The following is a 26,546-nucleotide window of genomic DNA, read 5'->3' as shown; positions in this document are numbered from 1 at the left end:
AGAGGTGACCTCTTCGTCAGTACAGATGACTGAATGCCTGGGAGGCAGATCTGGTGGAAGATCAATGGTTTTCTGGCCAAAAAACTCACCTACCTCATAGTACTTCACAGGAATGAGCCTCAGCGCACCTCCCTGCTGGACTTTCTGGCCGGTGCAATAGCAGAAGACCCCCCTGACCACCAGCAGCCTGGGACCTCAGCTGGGAAGTTGGGGACCAGCTCAGCTGGGGAGGGTTGGCCCTGGACTCCCGTGGCTGCAGTCAGAGCCCTCCTCTGCTTCTGCCCTGTGCGCATCCTTGAGGGGTGCTTTGCTTTTCCCACCCATATCAGGACCAGCAGGAACTGGGTGCCTCAGGCTCGGAGCCGTCACTTGCAGGAGCCCAAGGCAAGGCAGCGAGCCCACCACAGCAGGAGAGGGTGGGAGAAGCGCTCAGGATGCACCTGGCAGAATTCTTCCCTTTTCTTTGCCCTAAACCCCATCACAAGATTTATGAAAGATCCCAGTGATCTCCTCTGGCTTTTCTGGGCCGCAGCTGGGGCTGAGCGGGTGGGTGGTAACTGCAACAGATGCTCTGGAGTCGGGGGTATTTCTGTCTCATCCCGATTGCTTGGAAAGCCCTGCAGAAACCCTTCCTTGATTTATTGCCCTGCTGTCACTGCTTGTCCCCACTCCTCTGGGAGAAGAGCAGAGGCTGAAGCCAGAGACCGTCGGTTCCTCTGTGAGCGGGGCTTCAATTTCCCAGAACCAAGGAGGGCTTCTCCTCTCCCCAAGCCCAGCACAAAGCCAGGACATGCCATAATTTAAAAGGAAAAACAGAAGTCAGTGGTTTAAATCACGGCACTCATAAGGAAAACCGGTCCTTTAAGTGTGAGGCTGGGCTGAGCACCACCTGCAGCCTCCCAGGTGAGGGGCTGGGGCAGGATCAGACCCTTCTGGGCTGGCCTGGAGCTCTCTATAAAAGGGGTCCCTGAGCTCATAGCTGGGCTTTGACTTCTGGGTGGTGGTGAGTATGTTTGGCACTGCAGTAAGAGAAACCTATTTTTGTCAGCCTTCTGGCGCTGTGAAGGGGACAGGCTTGTTTGGGGGATGCTGGTGATACTTTGCTCTCATTTCATATGAAGGGGGGGCTGCCATTTCCATGACTCAGGGTGGTTTAAGGAAAAGTGCAGTGAAAATATGAGGGTGTTGGCTCCCACCTCCTGTCTCTCCTGCTGCCAGAGTTCATACAGTTGTTTCCTTTAGCTCAGAACTTGATGCTAAAAATATTTGTGAAAACCTGGGGGTGCTGGCATCCCAATTTGCCTTATTCCAAGCTTTTTCTGTGCTTTCCCCCCACTTCCCCTTAGTTGCTTTCTCCCTGTGCAGAGTCTGCCAGGTGTTTGCCTGCTCTGTAACGGGGTTTTCCAGCAGCAGGGTTTGGGACCTGCTGTTTGCTCCCCATGGGAGGTATGGAGAGACCGGCCAGAGGAGGAGGAGGATGGGGCTGGTGGGGAGAGCAGCGATGAGCAGAGCCCAGCTGAGTCACAGCCGTGGAAGCGACCCCTGGGAGCAGCCAGATTTACACCAGCCCCAGGCTGTTCTGGGTCCGGCAGAGAAATACTCCTCTTCTCCCACTCACCACCTCCTCTCCGCTGGCTGTGACACTGGAGCCATCCTGCTCTCCAGCCTGGAGCTGCCAAGGAGAGGACGTTTGTCCTGGGCAACTGGAGCATCCCCCATTCTCGTCCTAAAATGTGGATCCTGGGAGGTGGGGAGAGGAGCTAGGAGAGCAGCACAATGCTACTGAGCATGGTCAAAGGCTGAGTTTGTGGAAAGGCTGGATTTTGGGCTGACCTGTTAGGGTGTTTCCCTAGCCTATACGAAGCAATAGGAAGGAGAAGTAGGAATGTGGTGGCTACTCCTCCATGCCAGCCCTGGGGGGAACTGAGGCAGCAGACAGATGCCCTGTTTGGTCATGCACATCAGATATCTCAGTCTCCCAGATCACCACGTGCTGCTCCCTGTTGCTTCCCACCCTGAAAAGAGGGTCCAGGTGGCTGTAATGCAGAGAAAAACTGTGAGGCAATCCCACCCTGCCTGGTGATTTGTTCCTTCTCCCCCCTTCATTCCCCTCCATCCTTGGGGCCATTCCCTGCGGCACAGGGGGGCTCTGAGCCACCCTCGGGCAGCATGCAGCCCCTGTTTCTGCTTTCCAGAGCAGCCCCCATAACTGTGATTGAAATGCTTTCTGGATGCCAAGAGATCCAGGTGCTATCGGACTTCATCTGCAATCACCCTCCGGGATGCCAATCCCCAGCTGAGCAGAGAATTACTCCAAGCAACATTTCCTTTCAGATATTCAATTTTAACTTCCTCTTTCTTAATCTAATTCCATCATTCCTTCATTTCACCCCCCGGGAAGCGATATCACATCCTGATATCCAGAGAGAATTTGCTTTGCTGTCTTTAATTTGGCTCCACTATTAAAAGGCGAGGAAGAGGCAACACTCCAATTTGTCTGATGGGATCTTCATTAGCCTCTCTTGTTTCACCCCTCTTCCGTGCTTCCCAAGGCCCCAGGTCCGTGCTGGTGGCAGGTTCAGGAGCTCTGAATCTCCTCCGTGCTGTGCCAGGAGGGAGCCGGATGCAGCCCCATGCCCTGGTCCCCATCCATCCCACTTGGTCCCTGGTGCAGGGTCAGCCCCTGCATCAGTTAATTCCTTAATGTGCTCTGAAACACTGCTGCTGCCGCACTCCCATTTCCCAAGTGTTTCTCTTCCCCCCCGAGCTATTTTTATGAGGCCTTTGTTACTTCCTAATTGTCCAAACCACTTTTCCACATTTCACTTGATAAAGGCAGATTTTTAAAAGCCGTTCAGCATCTCAGCCATTTTAGAGTCATCATCTGCTTCATCCCTTTTATTGTTTAGCAAATGGCCTACTTTCACTCGAACATTTTTATTTCTCCCCCAGAGAGGGTTGATTCCCCCCCTTCCCCCCAACTTCTTTCTTCTACCTCTTAAATAATTCCTCTTACATTGACTCTTTCTGCCTTTATTTTATTATTTTATTCCCACCCATTCCTCTGCTGGGCCAGCCTCTACAGGCTCTGCCTCTCCCAGCACTGGGACTTGGAATTATTTATTTTATTTCATTTTCCTTGCAAACCTCTTGGGTTTGGGGATTTGTTGCATTTATCAAAGAAGGGAAAGCGCCGGTGCTGGGTTTGATCCATGCATGGTGATGTGCCAGGGAGCGTAGGGGGGTGGCATTGCAGCAGCCATACAGGGTTGGGGTTTTTACTTTTCCAGCTTTTTTTGGCCAAAAAAATGTCACATATATCCAGTGTCCAGGCACAGCTTCAACCCTTCTCTGGTGTTTCCAGAAGAAACCAGTTAGTGGAGGAACATCCCAACAACCCCTTGGTCCCTCACCCCGGTAAAGGGGGAATTTGGCCCCAAACTGGAGCCTTTGTTGCTGCCGGGGGACTGCTGCCAGCTCCAGCAAATTATTTCCTATTGGAGGCAAGGCAATGGAAAGGCGACAAAATGCGTTGCTGCAAAACAGTGTTGTTTCCAAATATTGAAATAAGGGGCATGAAAGGAATGGGAACTTTTAATCTTGGAGGCAAACAAAACCTTTCCCTCCAGCTGATGCAGGTGAGATTGCAGGAGGGAGGCAGCAGATAGCACAATTTGTTACTGATTTTTTTTAATGCTTTTTAACTCCTCCCGAGCCTGCTGTGCCCTGGGGCAGCATCCTTTAGCTTGTAAGTATACAGAAAGCCAAAAAAGAATCCCTCTGGGGGTTGATGCTGAATCCCTCTGGGGGTTGATGCTGAATCCCACCCTGGTACAACTAAGCCCTGGATCGATGGTTTGTGGGGGACCCACTTCACTATAAACTCAAGAGAAAAAGGAGCTTTTGCATTTGCTGTTTAAGACAATTTTTATGTAAGGGAGGGGGGGGGGAATGTCAGGAAGATTAAAGTTTAGGTTTGAAACAAGTCTTTCTATTAAACCTCCCGAGGATTCAAATTGGTGTTTCCTCAGCTGCAATAGCAGTGTTCAGTTGGATTCTGGGTGTAACAAGTGACATTTTAAGATTAAAGATATGTACAGCGCATCCCTGTGCCTGCGCAGAGCTAAGTGGAGATGGCAGGACGAGCACGTCGGCCCTGCAAGCACGCAGAGACAGCCTCCGTGCTGGGGGAACGTAGGGGAACACATACCGTCATGCCCTGGTGGAGGGTGAGGATGGAGGGAAGGATCCAGCCAGTGAGGTCTGTGCATGCCCGTGGGCTCCTTGTGTCTATACGAAGCTCCTTCTTCCTCCCAGCACCATGAGCATGGGGCAGGAGGTGATGGGTGGGTGGGTGAGAAGGCTGCCAAGCGGCACAACCACGTAGCAGGCACCAGAGAATCCACACAGGAGAGCAATGGTGCGATGTCTCAAATGGGGAAAAGCTTTCCATGCCAGGCTTGCCCCAGCAGACCCCAGAGCACCCGCTGCCAGCTGCGGTTTCCTTACTGGCGTCTTCCCTGCTGGTTAATGCAAACGCTGGCCAAGGCTTTTCCCCAGGGACTGCTCCCCAGGTGCCTGTAGAGTCTCTGATGTCTAGTAAGGAAAACTCTCACAACACTGCCTTTTTCCCCCAGCAGGGCCATTAATTATGTCTCTCACTCCTTTGCCAGTCTACAGATCCTTACTAAGCCTGTCAGAACATAATTCTCTTCAGATTCCTATTATTACTGTCAAATTTAGTTCAAATTGCCTCATAAGGTATAAAATGATGAGGGAAGACACACTGGCTGTCTCTGGCACAGGGAGTGCGATTGCATAAACTTCTTTTCCGTGGGAAACCAGGCTTACAGAAACCAAAATATCATTTTTGTTTGGGTGGGTGGTTTTTTTTTTCCTCTGGAGCTCAGCACGTTCATCCTGGCATGGCTGAGAGATGGCAGTGTCACAGCTGATGCAGCAGTATCCAGGACTGCTGCCTCGGGGGATGCTGGCCCTTGGTCTGGGAGCGTTGCTGAAAACTCCTCCCAGCAGAAGCCCCATCAAATGAGACCCGTCCTTGAGTCACAGGAAAAAGCTGCTGACCAGACCCAGCCCGGAGTTTTTCACTGAGCTGGAACCACACGGTGAGCATCACAGTGGGAGATGCCCTCTGCTTCGGGAATTCACACTGGGGTGTTAGATAGGTTTTAGTTACAGAGTAATTTCTTCTGGTTTTTTTCCCCAAATAATCTCTGTGGAGGAGTGCAGAGCTCAGTGTTTTGAGGGACTGGGAGCATCTCTATTTGGAGGGCTCACAAACCAGTTAATGGGGCATCTCCATTCCTTCCCTGGGGTGCTCCAGTGTCCCTGCTCATATGCAGTTTGGCACTTGCTGTTTGCAGAAAAAACGGAAGAAAAATTGCTTTATAATATATATATTTATATATATATTGCATTAACTGCAGAGGAACGGTGTCCATCCTTTGTCACCCTCCTGTCTCCATGAGTGAGTGCCAGGGAGGACGGGAGTGGCTGGCCGGGGCTGGAGGAGGGATCCTGAGTAGCCGGATCCATTTCAACTCTGCAACAAACTAGAATAATAGATTGGATGTTTTCTGTCCCTTTTTAAGTGTGCTTTATGCCTTATTTATGACTCTCATTGAAGGCAGGGAGCAAGCGCAGGGACGTGGGCAGAATAATGCTCTGGCTGAAGGTGGGGGAGAGGAATTACAGGTGAGAGGAGCTTCTTGCAGTGAAGCCAGGGCTGCGCTGGGGAGAGCGACGTGGGGACAGGGACCTGTCCTATGGGCGAGCGTCCGGGTTCAGGGCAAAGGCTCAAGAGTTATAATATAAAAGGCTTGAAGAGAAACCAGGGATCTGGTGGTGGGTGAGGGCTGGCAGCTGGGTGTAAACCAGGGATCTGGTGGTGGGTGAGGGCTGGCAGCTGGGTGTAAACCAGGGATCTGGTGGTGGGTGAGGGCTGGCAGCTGGGTGTAAACCAGAGATCTGGTGGTGGATGAGGGCTGGGAGCTGGGTGTAAACCAGGGATCTGGTGGTGGATGAGGGCTGGGAGCAAACCAGGGAATCTGGTGGTGGGTGAGGGCTGGGAGCTGGGTGTGGACTGAGAGCAGGACCCTGGGGGCAGCTGAGCCACCACGACCTTGGTCAGGCTGTGGCTGGGGACAAGAGCATGAGCTGCAGCATTCTGCAGGGTACCAGGGCACCCAGTGGGAAGGTGAAGGAAGAGGACTGATGCGTGCTTACCTGTCTGGGAGGAGTCCTCATGTGGGCTGCTCAGCCCCTGCAGAGGGACTGACAAAGCAACTACAAGGAAAACTCTCTTGAGCACATGGAGGCTTCACTTTCCTCAGCCCATCCTCACTGTCTGGGTTGCAAGGCTGAAGTTCAGTGCATGGAGAAGGGAGACGGTTGGGATGAAGGTGCTGAGCTCCCCTTTGCTGCCTGAGGATCCAGCCCCGAACACGGTGTGCAGCTAATCTACACCCTAGAAGCCATTTCAGGGGAAAAAAAACAGAAGTATCTCTTCTTTTTGGAGCACTTCACAGCTTGCAGAAGTTCTTTGTGCTCCTTGCCCCCAACACTGGAGACACAAGCCCTCACTTCCTCTGGTGTAAAGCTTTCCTTCCCTGGGAGAAGGAGGTTACAATGACATTAAATCATCCTCCGCAACACCAGAATTCCAAAACCAGTCAGATCCAGCTCAAAAAGAGATCATCAGGGCATTAGGTGGTTTGATATTGCAGCGTGTGTGTGGCTGCACGCGGGGGAAGGCACAGCACGGTAGCTTTGTGTGCGTGAGTATTTGGATTTGCCTGTGCACCCTTGGTAACTGAGGGTGAGTGTTACCATAAACCCATGGTAAGGGACCACTCTTCACTTTAAATGCCAAGAGGCTGGAAATCCAGAAATGCTGGAAATTGGCCTACCAAGGTGCAGTTCATGCTGTTGCTCTGTGCAGAAGCCTTGCGGACCGAGCTCAGCGCCACTGAGCAGATGCTGCTCATCCCATTACACCACCGCTCATCTGCTTCACAGATGCCCCTGCTGACTGAGAAGCTACTTCATACTTTTTCCTCTTGTGCTGTGGGTGATCCCAGGTCTGAGTAATTAAAAAATATTCATGGACTGTGTAGCCCAGCACCAGCCGAAGTGTTTTGCTGTGCCATGCGGCATTGGGCAGCCCCGGTCTAGCGATTGACCAGGAGGTGGGTTTGGGGAGCCCTTTAAAGTTCTTTTTAAACCTGGGATGGAGCAGCAGGGTTGATGCACGTATCTCCCTTACTTTTCCTCCAGCCATCTCCACCTCAGGGCTTTGGATGCTGCAGCCACAAGGTTCATGCACTGTGGTGGAGGATACATGCAGGAGGGGTGGTCTGAGAGTCCCCAGATTCATTGCACACAGGATGCTTTGGTGCCAACAGCTAGTTGTCGTCAGGTGAGGGGCTTGGGAATGGAATGAGCATCCTACCTCTGACATCTCCACTGAGCCACATTATTAGTTTTGGCGATTAAATAGAAACCTGTTTGCAGGTGACAATGCTGTAAAAATAAGTAGGTACCAGAGCCGACATCGTGAAAATAAGGTAGGGGAACAGAGCTCAGGCAGCATACATAATCCGTGGGGAAATAAGTGTGTGAATAATGAATGTGCACTGGAAAAATAAAATACGTTATTGTGGTAAAGATAAGTCTATTAAAGTCTTGCTGCAGAGCCTGTGCTGGGATGCCTGATAGCTTACTGAGTTCTCTGCCTCCGGGTGCAGCTCTCTCCTCTGCTCAGCTGTGTGTCCCCCCTCCCCTGAGCATCCACCCAGCGTGGCCTTGCCAGGTACCCCCAACTCACCTGGGATGGATGCTTTGGACCTTCTTAGCCTCTTTTCCTGCTCCCTATCAAGTGCCCTGTAGCAGCTTGTAGCTGAGTTCAAGGGAATCACCCACCAGGATGGGACTTGGGTGCAGCTGGGAGTGCTGGACCCCAGGCCCCCTCCCCCAGGGCTGCAGGGCTCAGCCCCTGAGTGTTGGTGGCATTTGTATTTAAGCTCCCTGCAGGCTCTGCTCCCACCCATGCTCAGCCTCCTGCCGTGGGGACAGTGTTTCACCAGGTTTGCTTTTGAAGGGGAAAAGCTTTCTGCTTGCCAAACCCAGAGTTACTGTGCTCAGCTGCGGGAGGCGATGGGACTGCCGAAGCTTGGCCATCACCCCAGCATCTCCGTGAGTGAACACCCTCTTTTTTTCTCTCCTTGTACCAGCCATTGCACCTTCATCCAGGGCTGAACTGCCCTGAGATGCCTGAAGCCCAGCAAAAGGAGGTGGTGAGGGGGTCCTGGGGGGCTTCATCCCTTTATCCCTCTCCTCTGCGCACACCTGGGCAGGGAGTCCCTGGAACAGGCACTCATGTCCTGCGGGATGCCCACAGCCATCTCACGTGCTCCCTTGCGCTGAGCCCTTCTTGCAGAGAGACCCAGGTGTTGCCAACTCTTCCCCTGCCCTACCAGCCCTGTGTGTGCTGGCAAAGGGGCAGTTGTGTCCATCCACCCCTGCACGCACGTGAGGTTTGCTGTCGCTGCTGCTCTGGAGGATAAAGGCAAGCCCCCCCCCCCTCTCGCTGGCTGGGTCCTCCTGGAGCTCCAAAACCTCCTAGCCTGAGCAGGTGGGGTGACATGGGTAGCAAATGCTGTTCCCCAGCTCAATTAACCCCAAAGCAGCAGCAGCCAAGGCCACAGTGTGCCAGGACCTGACGGGCAGGGGGGGGTCACACCTCTGGGCAGGGGTTCAGCTGGTGTGGCACCAGCCCCAGGCTCAGCCCACAGTGAGCTAAGCCCAGCTATGCAGCCCAGGTGGGCTGTCCTAATTGAAAGTTACTCAAATTAACTGGTATCTTGCTTTTCCATCACAGCCTCTCCGGCTCAGAGAAGAGCCTGTGTTGTTCTGCACTGACCTGACTGATTTGTCAGCGTTCAGTTCAGCTGTGGTGGGGACCGTGTCTGCTCCCATTATGGCTTTCCCTTCTGATCTGAGCTTGCCTTCCTTGGTTTTTTCCCAAAGAAAAGGGTTTTTCTTCGTGCTGCTTCTTCAGTGGGAGGAAATTTCCAAAGGAGCAGTCACTTTGAATCAAAATGTTTCCCTTCCAAACAGACTGATATGGTTTGGGGAGATGTTGCCTGTTTCTTTTTGAACTTCTCGAGGACGGGACTTGGGCAAAGTGGGGTGAAACGGGGTGTGGGGCCACCCCGGTGCCCTCCCATTGTGGCTGGTGGGGCCCCAGGGCAGCTGGTGGCTCTGGGCTTTGAGGAAGGTGTGTTTTACTGTTTGATATTCAAAGAGCATGAATTGTTGCTTTTTTTTTTTAAATGCAATTTCCTTCTCTAGCCAGCGGAGATCTGAGGATTCATCACCTTGCCTTGTCCAAACCCAGGCAGGACACTAGCGCTGAAGCCACTACAGGGGACACCCAGACCTGGAGCATCACGGTCACTTCAATCTTGGAAAACTATTTCAGATCCCAGTTCACACTGGTGAGCCCAGTCCCCACGTTAGCCCCACAGCTCCGTTGCCCATGGAGAGGAGGGTAGTCACAGCTTCAGAAGGGTTGAGGGGCTGCACTGACCATCAAAACTCCCCAAGTTAAGTTTTCACCGTGTGCATGAGCTGGTGATGAGCGTGTGCTGGCTGGCAATGGAAGCTTTGCTTTTGTAGGCATTGCCTGAAAATGAGGTGGGGGAATAAGTATGAATTATACACGGAGAACTTCACAGGAAAGACACAAAGTATAAGGATTTACTGGGGGAGTGGAAAGGCGTCCTTGATGCCTTCAGCTTTGAAGGTGGAATTGGAAACTTGAAGGTTTGTAGATGGGTTCAGTTTGCTTTGGCTTGGTTTTTCTTGGTGATATGATTTCTTTTTTTTCCTTTCGGTAGGATATTTTTAACCAGCATCCTCTTTTTCCAAGAAGGTGGCAGCTGGGAACATTCTATTTTTTCTTTTAAATCCTTTTGGAGGAGAAGGACAGGAAGACGATGCTTGGGGCTGGGGCAGCTCTGGCATGAAGGATGCCAGATTGGATGGGTGGGTGTTTCTGGACTTCCTGAAGAGCCTGTTGGTGAAAATCTGGGTAACTGGGCTCTTAAAAGCCAGAGATTTGTAAGCAGAAAACCCCATCTGCCTGTTCGTGTAGAGCCATTTATCTAGCCATGCGTTTTCACTTCCGTTTTCTCCTCCACAGGCACTGCGTTAAGCGAAAGTCTATAAATCTGAATGCCTAAAACCCTGAGGCTTTTGGGAAAAAAAGCCAGACCTGGTTGCCTCTCCCACCAGAGCCAGCCAGCTCGCTGCTGCCGGCATCCCTAGCCCAGCTGGCTGGTGCATCGCTCCGCAGGGAGCAAATCAGCATCATGCCCAGGTAGCATCACCACGGTGAGCCCGGCTGGGGGTCGGGGTTGTCCCGGTGTATTTATCCCCTCCAGCCCTTCTCCCCAGCACTGAACTTGCTCCCTACAAGAAATGCAGAGAGTTTTACCGGCGGTTCCTGCTCCTGACAGGAATAGGTGTGAGCCCTCCCAGCAGGAGCCTCCTCCACCACTGCATGATGATGATAACCCATTGCTGAACTCCTGCCTCCTGACAGGGCAAGACAAGTAGCTTCTTTTTTTTCTTTTTGTCCCCCGCACTTCAGCCTGGAGCCATGGCAGCTCGGGCGATGGCTGAGCATTTATTACCGCAAACAGGGCAGCTGGACTTGGGAAGCTCTTTAGGTTCTCAGCTGGGCTTTGATGGGGAGAACTGGGAGGACTGTGGCACCGATGCTCCAGCGAGGAGCTGCAGGGCCGTAGCTAAGCCGTCAATAGATGCATGTGAGAGTGCACTGAGAAGCAGCTCAGGTATATCCTGCCCTTGTGTCAGCTGCATGCTGCTGGGGCCGCTGCACGGGAGGGCTGTCAGCTGGGAGATGCTGCAGAGCACATGTCTGCTTTGATGATGAAAGGTAGGAGTGGAGAAATCTGTGCCATCACAGGAGAGGAAAATCTTTCAAGCTGGCTGTGTAGCTAGCTGCCCGCCCCCAAGAAAAGCACCACGTACCCATCCCTATATATGCTTCCTGGCCTCCTCCAGACAAACATCTGTCCCTCTGCCCATCCAACCACTCTGGGAATGGAGCTGGTGAACAGGGCACAAACCGACACCGAGCAGAGATGGGATCTCAGCCTGATCCTGGGACTGTCACTGTCCCGTAGCCCTTCTTAGTGGGAAACTGCCCCACCATGCTTGGCACTTACTCTGTTGAAAGACAGCAAAAGAGACAGACATCTGCTTTAGGATGGTCATGTCATCTTCAGCAAAGGGTAAGATAGCCCTTACTGGGCATGTGAGCACCGCTGAGCACCATTTCCCTGCTCAGATCTGCATCAAAGCAGCTCAGGGGTGCTGTTTTAAAAGAGTCTGGGTTATCACACCTGATCGCAGCTCTGGGCGCTGAGGGAAGCCTGGGTTTGCTCCATCCCAGGGTGATGCTCGCCATCTCCATGGAAGAGCCGCAGCTGGCCCTTCTGCTCCATAAGCTGCTGTCCTCTGGGGAAAGGCGCTGGGAAGGTTTCTGCAGCTGAGGAAGCACCAGCCCTGGGTTGGTGGTTGAAGAATGAGTTTGATGCACATTGTGCGATTTGGGGAATCGCAGAGGGGAGGGTGGTAGAGGAAATGGCAGCTGGGAATATTGGGGGTAAAATAACATCAATAACTAAGAGAGAGCGAGCAGGAAATCAGCCAGGGCTGCCCGTCAGCTTGCTGATTTAAGATTCACTTTGAAAACCTATTCCCCTTCAGGGGAAACACGTGCCTGCCCCATCAGCAGCCGGCCCCGGCACGATGCTTGGCGAGAGGCAGCGTCATGCTCTCTGGGGGAGGCATTTGGGCAAGGAAGTAAATGATTTCAAGAGCTGCCGGTGTGTTTACAGCAAAATGGAGTTTTGCAGTGGCAAATTGCTTGGGGAGAAGAGTTGGACTGGCAATTCCTGCTCCCACAGCCCCATCGCATCTTGACAAGTGGAGTGTGGGGCTGCAGGTCGCACGGGGCTTTGTGCTGGGAGCCAGGAGTGTGGCCAGGGCTTCGGCTCAGGGTGGTCACTGGGAAGGTGCTGCAGCGAGTTCTGGGGAGAGGACCAGCTTCGGTGTGGGAATCCAGGCACATCCCCCTGGGAAGAGCTTTAAAGGCTCTCCCTCCTCAAATACCTTTCCTCTTTATAGCCTCTGCTTTGCATTTTCATTTTTCAAACACCTCATAATCACACTAATTAATACATTCTGGGATAGTTCTTCCTGGCTTCCATCAAATTTAAATCAGCATTTATTAGCATATTGCCGTGTCTGTGTTGTTTGTTAAAGTCCAGCATAACCTCACACTGCGTTATGAACCCAGCAACTATTTCCGAAATGAGCTGCAGTGCTGGAGAGCAGTGAGCTGTGATCAGGATTTCTGCCTTTATTTTCCTCCCACATCGTTAAAGCCCTTTTGGGTACCACAGTAGCATCTTGCTAGCACCATGCCCACATTCAGCTGCAGCCAGCCGATTCATAGTCTGTATTTACCCCCCAGGCATTTCGTCAGAGCTGAATTCGGTGAGGTCAGGGTAGTCTCATGCATCTGGTTGATGCCACCAGCTCTCCCCAGGGCTGCTTCATGCCGCTTCCCCGGAGCGTGCGGGTCATGGCATTATCCCACCCTGGTGCCAGCCAAGGCCAGGCTCCTCTTCCCCAGCTGCTTCCTTCTCCCTGGAAGGTGACACCATGAGGTAAATAGAGACTGGCTAATGCTGTTTGAAATCACCCCTTGCTGCCAAAAGAGGCAATTCTGCCCTTTCCCCTGCTCTCTTGTTGCCTTCCTTTCGCTCATGCCAGCAGGAGTAATGGGGTGAGCTGGGCACAGGACAGGACAGGCAATTGGGCAGCTTTTACTCCCAAACCCATCTATCAGAGCACAAAGCAGCTCAGACACCCTCCTGCCCCGTCCTTATGAAGGCGTGGGGAGAAGGAGGGTGTCGAGGGGGTCAGATTGCAGCAGGCTTTGCCTTGGGGAAGGGCTTTGGTGTGCGAGTCCATCAGATGAGGGGTGTGAGGCTGCATCCCACTCCCTCCTGCCTGCCGTCTCTCACAGCAGGCAAGCGGATGTTTAATCCCTTTGACAGCCAGATTTCTGTGGCTGGGGAGGTGAGAAGGTCTGGAGGCTTTACGACACAAATCACTCAAAATTTTGGCCTTTAGGTTTGGGGTCAGAAGTCCCTCTCCCCCATCCTTTCCATCCTACCCACTGACAGGCGCAAAGAAGGTGCACCTAGGGTAATTGTAGAGGCTCTACGGTCTTTTTTGGCACATTTACTCATGTTCCCCTGGGAAATTCCCACTGCAGAGCAAAGCCAGCCCCCCCTCCCCTCCCCATGCTCTCTCTTCCCTGCTCCCAGCGATAGCAATAGCCTCAGCCGCCGTGATCGATTCTCGGTGTCAGCGCCGGCCCCACACGCCAGGGCAGGTCAGGCATCCGTGCCCCCAGCGCTGGCCAGGGTGCGGAGTAAAAGTCAGCCAGATAACCGTCACAGCTGTTAATCATAATTAGAGGTGCCAGGGCGGGTCAGAACAAATATACCCGATGTCATCTCAACTGTCGACTCGAGATCCTGTGGGGCTGAGCCCCTCTGCGCTCCAGGTCAGGCTGTTCCACGCAGGCTGGGGGTGTGTGATGTAGCCCCCTGGGAAGGGGCAGAGAGAAGGCAGTGAGGCTGGAAATTAATGAAATTAATGGGAAGAAGGCGTGCAGAAGTCTTTATTTATTTTTTAAAGATAGCATGTATTTGAGCTGTGCCCTGGCTGGAACAGTCGCTGTCTCCCTCTCTCTTTCTGTCCCAACAGCAGCAGCTCCAGGACCACCACCACCACCTTTACCAACGTGATGCAGAAGCCTCCAAAAGGGCCAGAAGACAGCACAGGCTGCAGCTCCACACCAAGGTGAACACTACCCCTATTTTTTTCCAGCAATGGTTGTTTGCACAGAAAAATCTCCGAGACTTTTGCTTCTGGCTAACTTGTTCCCCCCATCACTGCGGTTCTCCTTCTGAAAACATTCCCAGAATGTTTGTGGGGCTTTTTTTCCAGCTGTCTGGCCGGTCAGAAGGGCAAAAAATGATCAAACTCCACCGGTTGCTCAGTGCATGAGCGCTCTGCTGCTGTTGTAGCTGTATCAGCTTGGAAAACGTATCCTTCAATCAGTTTAAGCCCTTAGGCTTGATGTAATTTTACCACTGCTTTCTCTCTAAGGTGCTTTTATGGCTGCTGCCTCTAAGTATTTACAGACAGGGAGAGCAGCAAAGTGGGAAGAGATGTCGCTCTGTCCCTAACATGGGCAGCAGCTCCAGGGTGGGCAGGCAGGGCTTTTCCCCTGGCAATTCAGAGGGACCCGCAGTGGGACCCCTCCTGCTCACCATCATGAACAAGGAGCCTGCTTCAAAACTAGCAAAACCTACAACCTTGGCAGGAACTGCGGCATTTCTGGTCCTTAAATTCTCCCATCCCAGTTCTTCCTTTGGGGTGGGAATTGGATTTGCTGTGGGTGCAGCTCCTCACAAGGATCTCGCTGATCTCCGCTACCCCTTTTGTCCCTCCAGTCCCCTCTTTAAGGTCCAGTATCAGGTTTCTGGGTGGGAAAACCACCCTGGAGATGAAGGAAACTGCAAATCAGGCTGTGATGCTGCACGAGGAGGCACACGCATGCCCACGCTGAGATCTCCACATGCCGCCACCCTGTGAAAACTGCAGAGCTGACGGCTTTCTAATGTCAGTTTATAACTGAGTTAGATTTTGCCTCCATCTCTGTTCATAAAAATTATTCTTGGACAGGTCTCTGAAGCTTAAACTGTCAGCAATGCTATGTTACATTTTTAAATAAATCAGTCAATAAATTGAGTGCAGAATAAACAACAGTTAGGCATATGCTTAGTCTGGAGCCAGTGAGACAAAAGAACCTGCTTAAAGTTAAGCATCTGCTTAACTGCTCTTTGAGGTGGGCCAAGTTTGCTGAATCCAGCCCTGCAGAGAGCTTTTTAAATAGAGCTAATTGCACATTGTGTGTAATGGGCAAGTTCTTGCCTCCAAAATAACCAACAATTAATTATTAATGTTCATTAGCAGTCACATAATAGACACGGATGGTGCTCTGTGGTGACGCCTGTTCCAGCTGTATTTGCAAAGTCGGTGGCATTTTGCTTGCTATATATAATGGGTGGCCTGTTAAAGCAGAATGGGGGGGGGGGGGGGGGGGGATGTTTCGGACACATTCAGAGTGGGGCTGAGCCATCTCCCACTGAGGTGTGTTGGAGTGGGACCCCCACAGCAGCCAGAAACCCGAGGGGGACCAGTGTGAGGGTAGAAGTGATGGGACCCCGTGCCATGAGCATCACTGGCCTGCAGCTCTCCCCGTTTATCCTGCACCTTGCAAACGAGGTGGTTTCTGCACCTTTTCTGCTTCCCTGCTGCTTCTCCCTGCATGCAGTTCATGCACGGGGGGGATCCCTGCTGTCCCTGCTCTGCACACACCCCAGCAGAAGCATCATCATCCCTCTACCTCCATCACTTCTCACACTCTCTTGGGCTACTCGGGTTGATAACTCGTCAGTGCCCTGTGTCTGAGGCAGTGTTTGTTGTCTGGGGATGCTGGGGCAGGAAGGATGTAGAAGAGCCAAAATGTCCCACCTGGGGGCTGCAATGACAGCCTCAGCCTTGACTCTTGGGGCTGTTCATCCCCACTCGCTTTTAACTTGAACCCATCAAGCCCGTGAAACAGCTCATGCCAGAGCCAAGGGTCTTGAACTCCATCCCGCTTCTCTTTCCTTGGGTGAAACCCATCCCAAAGCCACGCCGTGCCCATGCAAGACTGACTCTCTAAATGCTTTTTATAACCTACTTTTTGAAGTTAATTTACTCATACAGCCCCAGAACTACCACGACCTTCTCCAACACCTGTACTTGGGTTTTGAGATGTCGCGTCCCACTCTCCCTCTTCCAGTCACTGTATGGATTGAAATGCTTCGGCTGGCACAGATGGAAATGACCGCAGAGAGCAACAAAAAACTTGTCCTGTGATTTTTGTAGGTCTCCTTTTCTCCCATCCCTGAAAGGCAGGAGGGATGCCCACCAAACTGATGTGTTTTCTGCCAGGTGGGACATAGTGAGCAGCACCACACATAGGAAGAGCCCACCTGCCCGTCCCTCCGGCCATCCCTCCATCCACTGCCGCTCCGTCCGTCTGGCCTGCCCCGAGGACGGGCCACTTCTTGCCTTGGCCATGCAGATGAAGGTATGGCTGTTTACGTAGTAAATGAAATTCATTAATCAAGGGGGAGAGAAAAACCTGAAGGGAAGAGGGTTCATTCATCTACTTCCTGACATGTCTAATGGTGCTTTTGTTTGCCTGCATCTTCATTTTTGTCTTGTCTCGCAGACACACACACAGAAATTTTAGGATCAAGCGGAGCTGGAATTTCCAGCAGAAGAAAGACAAAAATCCCCCATCGCCACCTCCCTTCACATCCTCCAAACTGGGGAGGTTGCTAAGTGACAGCATTTCTGCTCTCACTAACTCACTGCGAGAACCTGAGCACTTAAAAGCAAGAAAATGGCTATTTAAGGACATGATAACTCATGTTCTTTGGTAGCGACCCACAAGCTGTTTCTTCTGAGAGGACTGGGGATATTTTCACCCAGAATTAAATTTGGAGGGGATGAGTAACGGCTTCAGTGGGAACTTGGCTTTGTCTACACCTTGTCTGCAGACACATGCCATGACATAGACTGTGCACGGGGACCTGCACGCACAAGTTGGGGGCTTCTAGCCCAATTTGTGGCCGTGGAGCCCGGTGGACAGAGTCTGAGGAGTCCACGCACCTGTGCCTCAGTTTCCCTGCCCCGTGCAAGGAAGCTCAGGACCTTGCTGTAGGGACATGTCTGGATCCCAGGATCCAGACCCAGGCATGATGCTGAAGAGCTGATCCCAATTTTACTTGGAACACCCAAGACAAAGGACCAAGAGGAGCTTGCTGGGACCTTTGCAAGCTCGCCCCTCACTTGGCTTTGCCCAGGCAAGTTTCCAAGCGGGTCAGCCAGATGCTGTCTCCTGTATCCCATGCTGGGGGCTCCAGTGCCCGTCACCAGCAGCAGAAACTGAATGCAACCAGCCCGGCCCCTCCGCCTCTCCTTGCTGCAGACCAGCTCCATTTATTTCTTTTGTTCCGCTGTTGTTGGCATTGCTATTCTGTGATCCCATTTAAAATCATTGATTTACCACAGAGTCCTCAATAAGCAATTTGGAGCAATTGAAGCTGTTATCTTGCTATAGATCACATGGTACTGGGAGTAGGGGGAAAGGGGGAAGGAGAGGAAAACTAAGAAAGAGAAATGGCTGGAGCTCCCCGCAGCCAGCCTGGATCCGCTCCGCACTGCATTACGTGACTCAGCCCTGTGGAGGTCAAGTGGTGGTCTGTGTGTCATGGTCCAGGAGGCAGAAGAGGGTCTTTCCTCTCTTTATTAGGATTTAGACCAGATTTACCATTGCAAAGAGCACAAACCTGGACTGGGACCCAAGGGCTTGTATGGGGGGCAGGCATGGCATCCCTGTGGGATGGGGGGAATGCAGGGTGGGTCCTGAGGGTCAGAAATGGGGAAGGAGCTGGGGTTTTCCACCGTTGGTCAGCACCAAGGACAAATACGGACATTGGCACACGTGGAAAGCGTAGCCCAGCCCCCAGGCACCAGCAGTATAAATTCTTTTTCAACTGGGGTTCAAAGGTTTCTCCTCTCTCTGCTGGGGAGGAAGGTCTGTGGCCTGGGATGCCACCTCCCCTCCTGGCTGGCTTTGCCTCCCGTGTATTCTGCCACGCACTTTGGAAAAACACCTTTTTTTGGAAACACTGAGGGTTTTTTGGGGGGGGGGGGAAGGAAAAAGAAATCACAACCTGATTACAGGGTAAATTTGCCGTCTCTGCATCAGTGAGCTGTGAAACAAAACATTCCCTGACTACATTAGGCAAATAACAATCCGCAGGGCCAGCGAGGAGCAGGATAAAGCATCCCAGCACCACAGGCTGGGATCTGTTGTTTATATATATCTTGTATGTATATATCTTATAGGTTTCCAGTACCTTCATAACCCCCCAGAAGGGAGCTCAGGTCTTCAGAGTCAGAGGTACTCCAGAGCCAAAAGCACGAGGAGGGCAGGCTTTAGGATACCTGTATCTATTCAACGACAGCCATTAGCTGGGAATCAAATCATAAAAGCCCAGGGAAGCTGCCCTGGAGAGACCGCTCCCGCGCTAAGGGATGGAGAGCTCTCTCCTGATCATAACCCGCAATGCAAAGCTTAAATACAAAATCAGGTAATAGAGAGAGACGATCTGGCAAATGTGTGCGCTGGCAGTGATTTGAAACATATTGTAAACGTTTTGAGTGCAGGGAGAAAATAAACCAGTTATAAAACAGCTACCTGAGAGCCACAATAAAGGTGGCTTTAAAAACACACTAATGAAATGATTCAGCTGCTTTCAAGAGTGTTTGGGAGCTGCTGTATGGGGGCAGAGACGTGCAGGAGGGTGCTTGTGATCCTGGTTGCATTTATAGCGTGCAGAGCCTTCATCTAAGCAAGGCAATGCCGTCAGCTGTGGTGGGACCAGAAATTATGTTTCTTGGTGAAATGACACTGAAATGTTGCTCCACTCCGGGAAAGCTCTGGCTTGTCTCTCTCACACCTCCAATGCTTTCCAAGCCACAACTTCTGCTTCGCCTAGCTGACATGGAGATGACCTACAACGCTTCTCATGGGGGTTCAAACCTACCCAGGCAAACGCCGCCCGGTCTGTGTGGCTACCCCTGGCAGTGTCCCATGAGATCCCAGCCAGCCGGGAGGGCTGGGGGCCAACCAAACCCCAGCAAAGTACCTGAAGGAAATAGCAAAAATAAGCTTGCAAGAGAGAAGGATCCCCAAGGACCCAGATTTTCGGGGGGGAAGAGGAAGAACTCGACAGAGATGTTGTTACATGATGAGCTGGGGCAAACGGGTTTCCCCATGCTGCAGGACCCGCTGCCTCTCCATCCCTCTGAGCCAGATGGAGAGACCAAATCCTTGAAATCTCCCCCAGATGGGATCATTTCCATGATGAAGCATCTCATTTTGGCTTCAGGGATGCTCCTCCATCCTCCCTCTGCCAAGCACCCTGGGGCCACACTCCTGCACCCCCCCAGCTCCCTCCAACTTTCATGGGAGGCATTTTGGCATCTCTAGCTGTTGGGAGAGATAAGCCAAAGCCAAACCCCCTTGGAGACCCCCACACTATTTCTTTCTCAGCTGTGCCAACAACAGATTTATTTGGGGTTTTTCTTCTTCCTAGTTCTGGAGCAGTTCAGAAAAAAGACGACCAGCTTCCAGAGATATCATCTGTGCTCCTGCTCTGTTCCAGTCAAATTCAAAAGGACTTGGGTTGATTTCCAGCTTTTCAAGACAAAAAAAAAAAATAAATGCAATCAAAGGACGTGTCAAGGGGAAGAAACTTCAGATCAAAAGATCGAAGCAGCTTATTGCAAGCCAAGAAAACATGTCAAAAGGAAATATTTCTATTTTTGAATGTGTTTTTTCTGTCCTTTTTTCTCCTGGAGTGTCTTGGTGCTTCAGCCATGAGCGATCAGGTGAAGCAGGGACAAATATGAGGGACTTGGAGCAAACTCTTGGGATGCAACACGCCCAGTGCTCCCGAAACAGCCAAGGCAATGCTTTCGCCCGTCCCCAGCATCATCCCTGCCACTGGGCAGTCCTACCTAATTTATCTAATGCTACAAGCTGTGTCCTATGAAGCTGAAATCACACAGCAGGCTGGGAGCACTAACAAAAAGCCTCAGTGGAGAGGGTGGTTTGGCTGGGACAGGCTCAGCCTCAAGCCCCTGCATTCAGCCTAGGACACCCAGGGTGACACCACCATGGTCCTCAATGGCCCCTGGCCCCTCTCCCCCTCTGGGGAACATTCACTTGGGCAGCTTTTGGCTGCTCACACCTCCAGACCAGTTTTGTGCATCACTGTTTGGAAGGACCCTTTGGGGTCTGAATGTCACCAAGGTGGGCAGTACCCAGCGATCAGTCCGGAGTGGCGAGGAACCCTGTCCTAGCAGCTGGGACCAAGGACCCTGCTGGGACAGGCATCTCTCCCACTGTCACCTCTGCCTTCACTTACATTTTGAGGGGGGTTGTCCTTGTGTGGTTTTGTCCTGGTCAGTACCCAGAGTGGCTGGGATGAGTTAGCATCAGCAATCTGGAGGGGAATGGGTGGGCACATGGAGAAGAGGCACAACCCTTAGTAGCCACTAGAGAATCCATAGTGGGACACAGACCCGCTCATGGACCTTGCAGAGATGATGATGGGTGCAGATGAGCTGAGGCAACTTCTCGCTGGGTGCTTCTCCGTGCCTCCCAGCTCATGTCCCCTCTCCTGAGCTCCCCAGAGGACCCCAGCTCCATAAACCAGGGGTTGGATTACGCCAGCCTAGAAACAGCATTTTTTCCCCTTCCACTACAGATAAAATGCAGAGTATCCTCCTCATTTGCTAAGTAATCCCAGGACCATTTGATAGCAGCCAGCAGCATGACGTGAGCAGCAATTATTCCTCATTTTGTCGAACCGTGCGTGTGGCAGAGCCAGGAGAGGCGTTGTCTCCACATACCCCCTCCCCAGACGTAAACTGGGGGGGTGTTTATTAACCTGCACGGCGGGGTCCTGCCAGGCAAAATGTATCTCGCTGTCGAAACAGAAAGCGATAGGCTCCCAAGAACAAGCAATATTATTTACACGGCATTAATCAGTGCAGAGGTGTTGCTGGCTCAGCAGTTTGAACCCTTGGTTTTCATCAGCGGAGTGCTTAACCCTCGGCTAATTGGATTTGCCATCGTTAGTGTGATCTATGCTGCCTCCAATTACTCTTTGCCCTGCCCTGGCTGGGCACCCACTGCTTTGGACAGGGACAGGGAGCCAAAAGACCTGAACCCCTGCGGGGTGGGGGTGGGGCAGAAGGGTCCTGGTCTGTTGGTGCATCAGCTCCCTGGAAAACGACGACGCTGGCAAAGCTGGAGCTGGGAGTCGGGGCCAGGAAGGGTTTTATTTGCCTTAAGGTGGGTGTAGTTTTAACTGTCCTAACCGGCACCTTGCAAAGGACAGAGTTAGACCCTGTAAATCCAGGGAGGGGGACAGAGAGGGTGTGAAAATCAGCTGTGATTAATTACTTCACAGTGAATTATTTCATTAAATAGGCTGCATCTGAAACTGCAGCCCTGAGCTTATATAGCCACAGGCTTCCCAGCGGGGTAAGGACATAGTAGTGTCAAGGTAAACTGAGGCATGGATGGATGAAGCCGTTTTGCAGGGCCGCCCAGGGGAGCTTTGTGGAACCGGTGCTGTACGTCCTGTCCCTGTCGTGTGGGATCGTAATGGAGATGCTGTTTCCATCCCCAGTCTGGTCTTCCCAGTTGCATCCCAGTTTAAGCCATTTTTCCCTCAAGGCTGAGGTGGTTTCTCCCACCACAGAGATTCCCCACCCTGCAGAGCAGTTCCTTCTTTGCAGTCCCAATGAAAAAACAGAGTGACTATAAAAAAAAAAGCCATAAACCAGCTAATTTGCAAGGAAGGAGGATCCATGATTTTTTCCTGCATGGCCAAAAGGCTTCGTTTCCCCTGGACTGGCACCAAAACCCACTCAGTGTTTGGGTGCCAGAAGTGTGGAGACCCTAGGTGCCCGGCTGTCCCTCAAAAGCCAAAAATTTGGTGCTTTCTCCCGCAGCAGGCAGCCCCCCACGGGGACAACGAAGGGGCCCAGCCACCCGCAGACCCCCACCGCTTTGTGTCCCATCACAGCCCAGGGAAACCCTGTAAAGGGACGTAGTGCGGAGCGGGTCGTTGGGTGCCACTCGTCGAGCTGTGTCACAGCAGGTCAGACAAGATGCTCTTTCGTGACCTTTAAATCCATGAATTAACGGATTTGGGGCCTTTCTTTGGCCACACTGCTGTGACCACCAGCAGCACCTGCAGCCTGCCCTGCCTGGCTCTGCCGTGTGGGCTGGGGCCAGCCAGGAATAGCTGTGTTTAGCAAACCATCAGCTGGGTGCTTGCTGCACCCCTCTGAGGGGGCGATCCGGCTCCGCTGTGGGTGAGCACTCATCCACCCCAGCGCAAGTGCCCATGGCTTTATCCAGAGCTGGACCCCCCCTGAGGACACCTGGGTCACCCCACTGGTGCAGCCCCATGCCAGGCATGATCCCATCAGTGCAGTGGGAGTGAACTGCGGGAAATGATTCCCCGGGTGCTGAGTCGGTGAAATGAAAATGAGCATTTTGCCTTACAGGAAGCAGTGATGCTTATTTAAAATGTAATGGTGGTTAAAGGGGATCTGCCTCTCCATGCCATCACCCGGATAACAGCCCTACCGAAGCACTTGAATGAAAGCCCAGAGCAGGTTTGGGGGAGCAGGAGCTGGCAGCCTGGTGCTGTAGGACACGGCTGTGGTGGAGCACCCCACGGCTGCCCCTGCCGCTCCATCTGTGAGCTGCCTCCTCCCACCACCCAAGGGTGCTTTGTTTTTATTCACGGGGAATTTCTGGGCGTGCAGCTATTGCATGGGGCCAGCTGAGGCAGAGCACCCCACGGCTGCTCGCCGATAGCCTGCAAGAGGCAGCCGGTGCCTTGGGGTCACGGGCAGCTGGGGAAACTGAGGCACTGCTGTAAAATCAGACCCTCTTTCCCTCTTTCCTGTGGCCTGGGTGTTGTGGTGCTTCAAAGCTTTACTGAACTAGCTATTGATTTGCTGAAGCTGTTACCCAAGGTGTGCAGCCAAGGGTTTGGAAACTGACTCTGGATCTGGGAATTTATGAGAAGCCCATGGAAATTCCTGGGAAAGGCAGAAAAACCCTGGAAAGGCTCTGGAGTTCCCAGCAAGCTGAGGGGAGCCCTGGAGAGCAGCAGAAGTTCCCAGCAAGTCCTGAATACCTCCTAGATGGGCTCCAGTCCCACTGTCCTTGGAAAGTGCTAGGAAATTCCTGGAAAAGAGGGGGAAATTCAGAGCAGGGCCCTTGTGGAGACTCGCTGGTGCTCCCGAGTGTTTCAGGGATCTGCAGCCTGCTCCCCACCAAGGGCTGCTGGCTGGGGGGTCAGACCCAGCTCCAGCTCCTCTCCCCACACAGCCAGCCCTTGCCTGCGGGAATTATTTGGCATCACAGAAAGACCCACAGCGGGCAGGAGGGAACAGCTTCCCAGCGCAGAGGAGGAGCCCCAAAAATTTGGGACCTGATGGCCTTTCCTATTGCTGCTCCCTGGAACCGCTCAGGAAGCCCATCCTCAGCTCCGGCTGATCTGGAGAAGAGACCATCCCTCCTCGTTCCCCAGGGAGATATCTTCACTGAGCCAGGCAAAAACACAGTCAAGAGCCCCCAGAAATAATAGTGCAATTACCAAAGTAATTATCCTGGCTGCTGTGCAAATCCTGCCCAGTTAATGTCAACAGCAAGGCGGGGGGCGGTGCGCAGGTCCTGGCTTAATTAAACTTCCCTCGGCCAGTTGAAGGAGATGACTGTGGAGAGGCTCTTGTTATCGCTTGTATTCCTGGAAAATAAATCCCTGCCGCTGTTGCGAATATCCCTCCATCCCCTGTGGTGTGGGGCAGCTCCACGTGCAGGACCACGGTGGTGGAAGCAGTATCATGGGGCGAGAGCTCGAATGGAGAAGCAGCCGGGTCCTCCACAGCCTCTTGGGTTTTGCAAGTCCCTGTCCCTGTCTGAAATGTCCCATCACGGAGGGGACACAACTAGAGGCATCTCGAGGGGAGCACGACATGGATGTGCTGGGGTGGGACTGGGAAGGGGGGCCCTGGTAGCTCTGGCTGGTAGAGAGAAAACCCAAGGCAGAAGAAGATGATGGGGGGTGGGTGGAGGAGAGGTGGGGGGGGCTGGGGCCATGGCTGGGGCTGCCCTCAGCAGAAGAAAAATTTTCACCCTCCTTTGCTCCCTGCTCCCTGTTGCATGGAGGCTGGATGCTTTATGAACTGTTGATTTTTTCCAAGAGCGTAACGTGTTTTTTTTAAGGAATTTATCCAGCAGGATCGGGGGGACCAAGTGTCCCTCTGGGAGGCATGGGGGTGTCTGTCCCCAGCTCTGCCTCCTCCTCACAGGTGGTTTGTGCAGCCTCACATCGCCGCATTAAAATGCAAATTTGTCCCTGCCTGCTGGGAGCAGATAGTAAAACGCTAAACAGGAAAGAAGCAGCGGAGAATAAACAGAGGGCAGCGTGCGAGGGGGGCTGGAATAGAGGCTTCTTTTTAATTATTTTTCCTCTTTCTTTTTCCTTCAGCGAGATTTGGCTGTCTGATGGGGGTTTAGTTAATGGGATCCGAAGCAGTAAGGGGGGGAAGGTGCTGGTTTTGAACTAGCTGGGTGCTGCGGCGCTGGTGGCTTGTGCCGGCGGGTGCCCCCCAGCCCCCAGCATGAGGGTGGGCTGCAGCCTAAATCGCACCAACTGCTCTCTTGGCTCTTTTTTTTTTTTTTTTTTAATTCCTTGTCCCAGCTGATCATTGCAAAAAATAAAAAAATAAAAAATTGCAGTAGTAGGAGTGAAGAGGACCCACTGGAAGGGACCGGGCACTGTCGGACCCTACGAGAGCCTTCACGGTGTTCCCATTTCTCATGGGCTTGTCCCCAGCGTTTTGCCTGTTGCCTCCTGGTGTATTTGCTGCCAGGCTTCAGGGGGCATCAGGAGCCCAAATAAATTGTTGGTGAGCTGCTTCCCTGGTGCTCCTAACAGCCAGGGGGGCTGTCTGAGGGCTGGGATGCTCAGGGGTAGGTGTGTGCACACATGCGTGTGTATTTCTAGGTGCCTGTGCGTGCATACGAACACCCTTGCACCTGAGCAAAGCCCTGGGTAGCAACCCATACAGGGACTGCACACATACACCCTTTACCTATATATATTTATTTTTATATATATGTATATAAAAATAAATATATATATGCACACATACAATATATCAGCATATATATACATATGTATAAATCATAAATATATACATATGTATGAAGTATAAATATATACATCTTTCTATGTCAATAAATAGCTAGCTATATAGAACTTTTTGCTCTCTTCATTCAAAAGTGAAGCCACCCCAAGCAGGTCTCTCTCCCTCCCCGCTGCCCCCCGCCCGGCACCGCACCGTCCCCACCAGCTGCGGGGAGGCAGCGATGCTGGCAGGGGCGAAGCACCTGGATGCAGCTGCCTGGGTGCCAAGAGCTGCTGCATCACCAACCCCTGCCAACAGCCTGGGCTCCTCTGCTCTATGGGTGCCGCCTTCCCAAGGGCTCCGGGAGACCTGAACTGGATCCATCAGCTGAAATGGGAAGTGATGGGCAGGAAACAGCTGCTGATGCTCAGTGTCAGACCCTGGGCCCAGCTACAGCCACCGAGCGCCAGGAGAAGGTGGTAGGCAAGCAGCCAGCGCTGCTCAGGGGGGCTGGTGGAAGGCAGCCAGAAGAAGGGGGCCTAAACCTGGCAGGGGACACCCCACGCTGAGCCCTGACAAGCTACTTCGTCCCTGACCCCTGCAGGTCTGTGTCCCCACCATCACCTTCCACCTCCACAGCTCCCAGGACACGCTCACGGACCAGGAGTCAGGCGCTGCTGTATCTTACTACAATTATAAAATTTCATTAGACACTTTTCTTACCTTTCCCCCCTCCTTTTCTTCCTTTTCTTTTTTTTTTTTTTTAACAAATATTCATATATGTTAATGTAACAAGGAGGTTTGGCAGTTCCAAGCAGGGAAGTCATCTGTATTAATTTTACTGCTCAGAGCCGCTATCAGCTCAGCGGCTCGTTCAGCCAGACCTGGGTCCTTTAGATAACGGGACACAGTAAAACCTAACTAACTGCATCATCCACCTGGCCTTTGAGCACATCTCAATTCCCCCGTATATATATGTATATGTATATATAAAATCAGCACAGAGCTATCAGGTAAGTTTTAAGGCCACTCAGGGGAGAAATTTTCATAGCCCAAAATTGATAAACTCTTTAAAGAGGCTTTCAAAACACCGCACACCACCATGGACTGCTGCTCGCCCACCAGGGAAACTGAGGCACAGGGGCCAGTGAGGCTGGGGCTGCAGCATTGCCTGCTCCCTGACCACCAGCCATTGACCAGGCTGCACAAGAGGGGAGGATTTTGGAGGGGGGAGCCCCAAATCCACAGCTTTGACCCCGAAGTGCTCAGAGTTTAGGTGGGGGTCAAAGCTGAGCCATGGCCCCAGGACCCTGCAAGCGTGTTGTCCCACACCCAGCGGTCCCCCACCTGCTGGGGCTGCCCCCCAGCCCACTGGGAGCACCCACCCCAGGCACGACGGCGGTAGATACGGCCCATCAAAGTGCTGCAATGCCTTTTGGTTTTGGCTTTTTGTTCCATTGTTTTTTTCTTTTCTGGTCTTTTATTTAAGAAAAAAA

The 26,546-nt window shown here is 52.4% G+C and overlaps 1 long non-coding RNA gene across 1 annotated transcript; it reads left to right on the top strand.

The window, feature by feature from the left end:
• The first annotated feature begins 10,842 nt into the window (after nucleotides 1-10,842).
• LOC130143880 (uncharacterized) lies at nucleotides 10,843-19,798 on the top strand. Its single transcript, XR_008819905.1, has 3 exons — nucleotides 10,843-13,992; nucleotides 16,132-16,336; nucleotides 16,481-19,798. It is a non-coding gene; the product is annotated as an uncharacterized LOC130143880 (long non-coding RNA).
• Nucleotides 19,799-26,546: the final 6,748 nt, after the last annotated feature.

Source organism: Falco biarmicus, chromosome 1 (assembly GCF_023638135.1).
Source record: "Falco biarmicus isolate bFalBia1 chromosome 1, bFalBia1.pri, whole genome shotgun sequence".
Classification (NCBI taxonomy): domain Eukaryota; kingdom Metazoa; phylum Chordata; class Aves; order Falconiformes; family Falconidae; genus Falco; species Falco biarmicus.
Note: the sequence above shows the minus strand (reverse complement) of the source record. Positions and strands in the feature narration are given on the sequence as shown.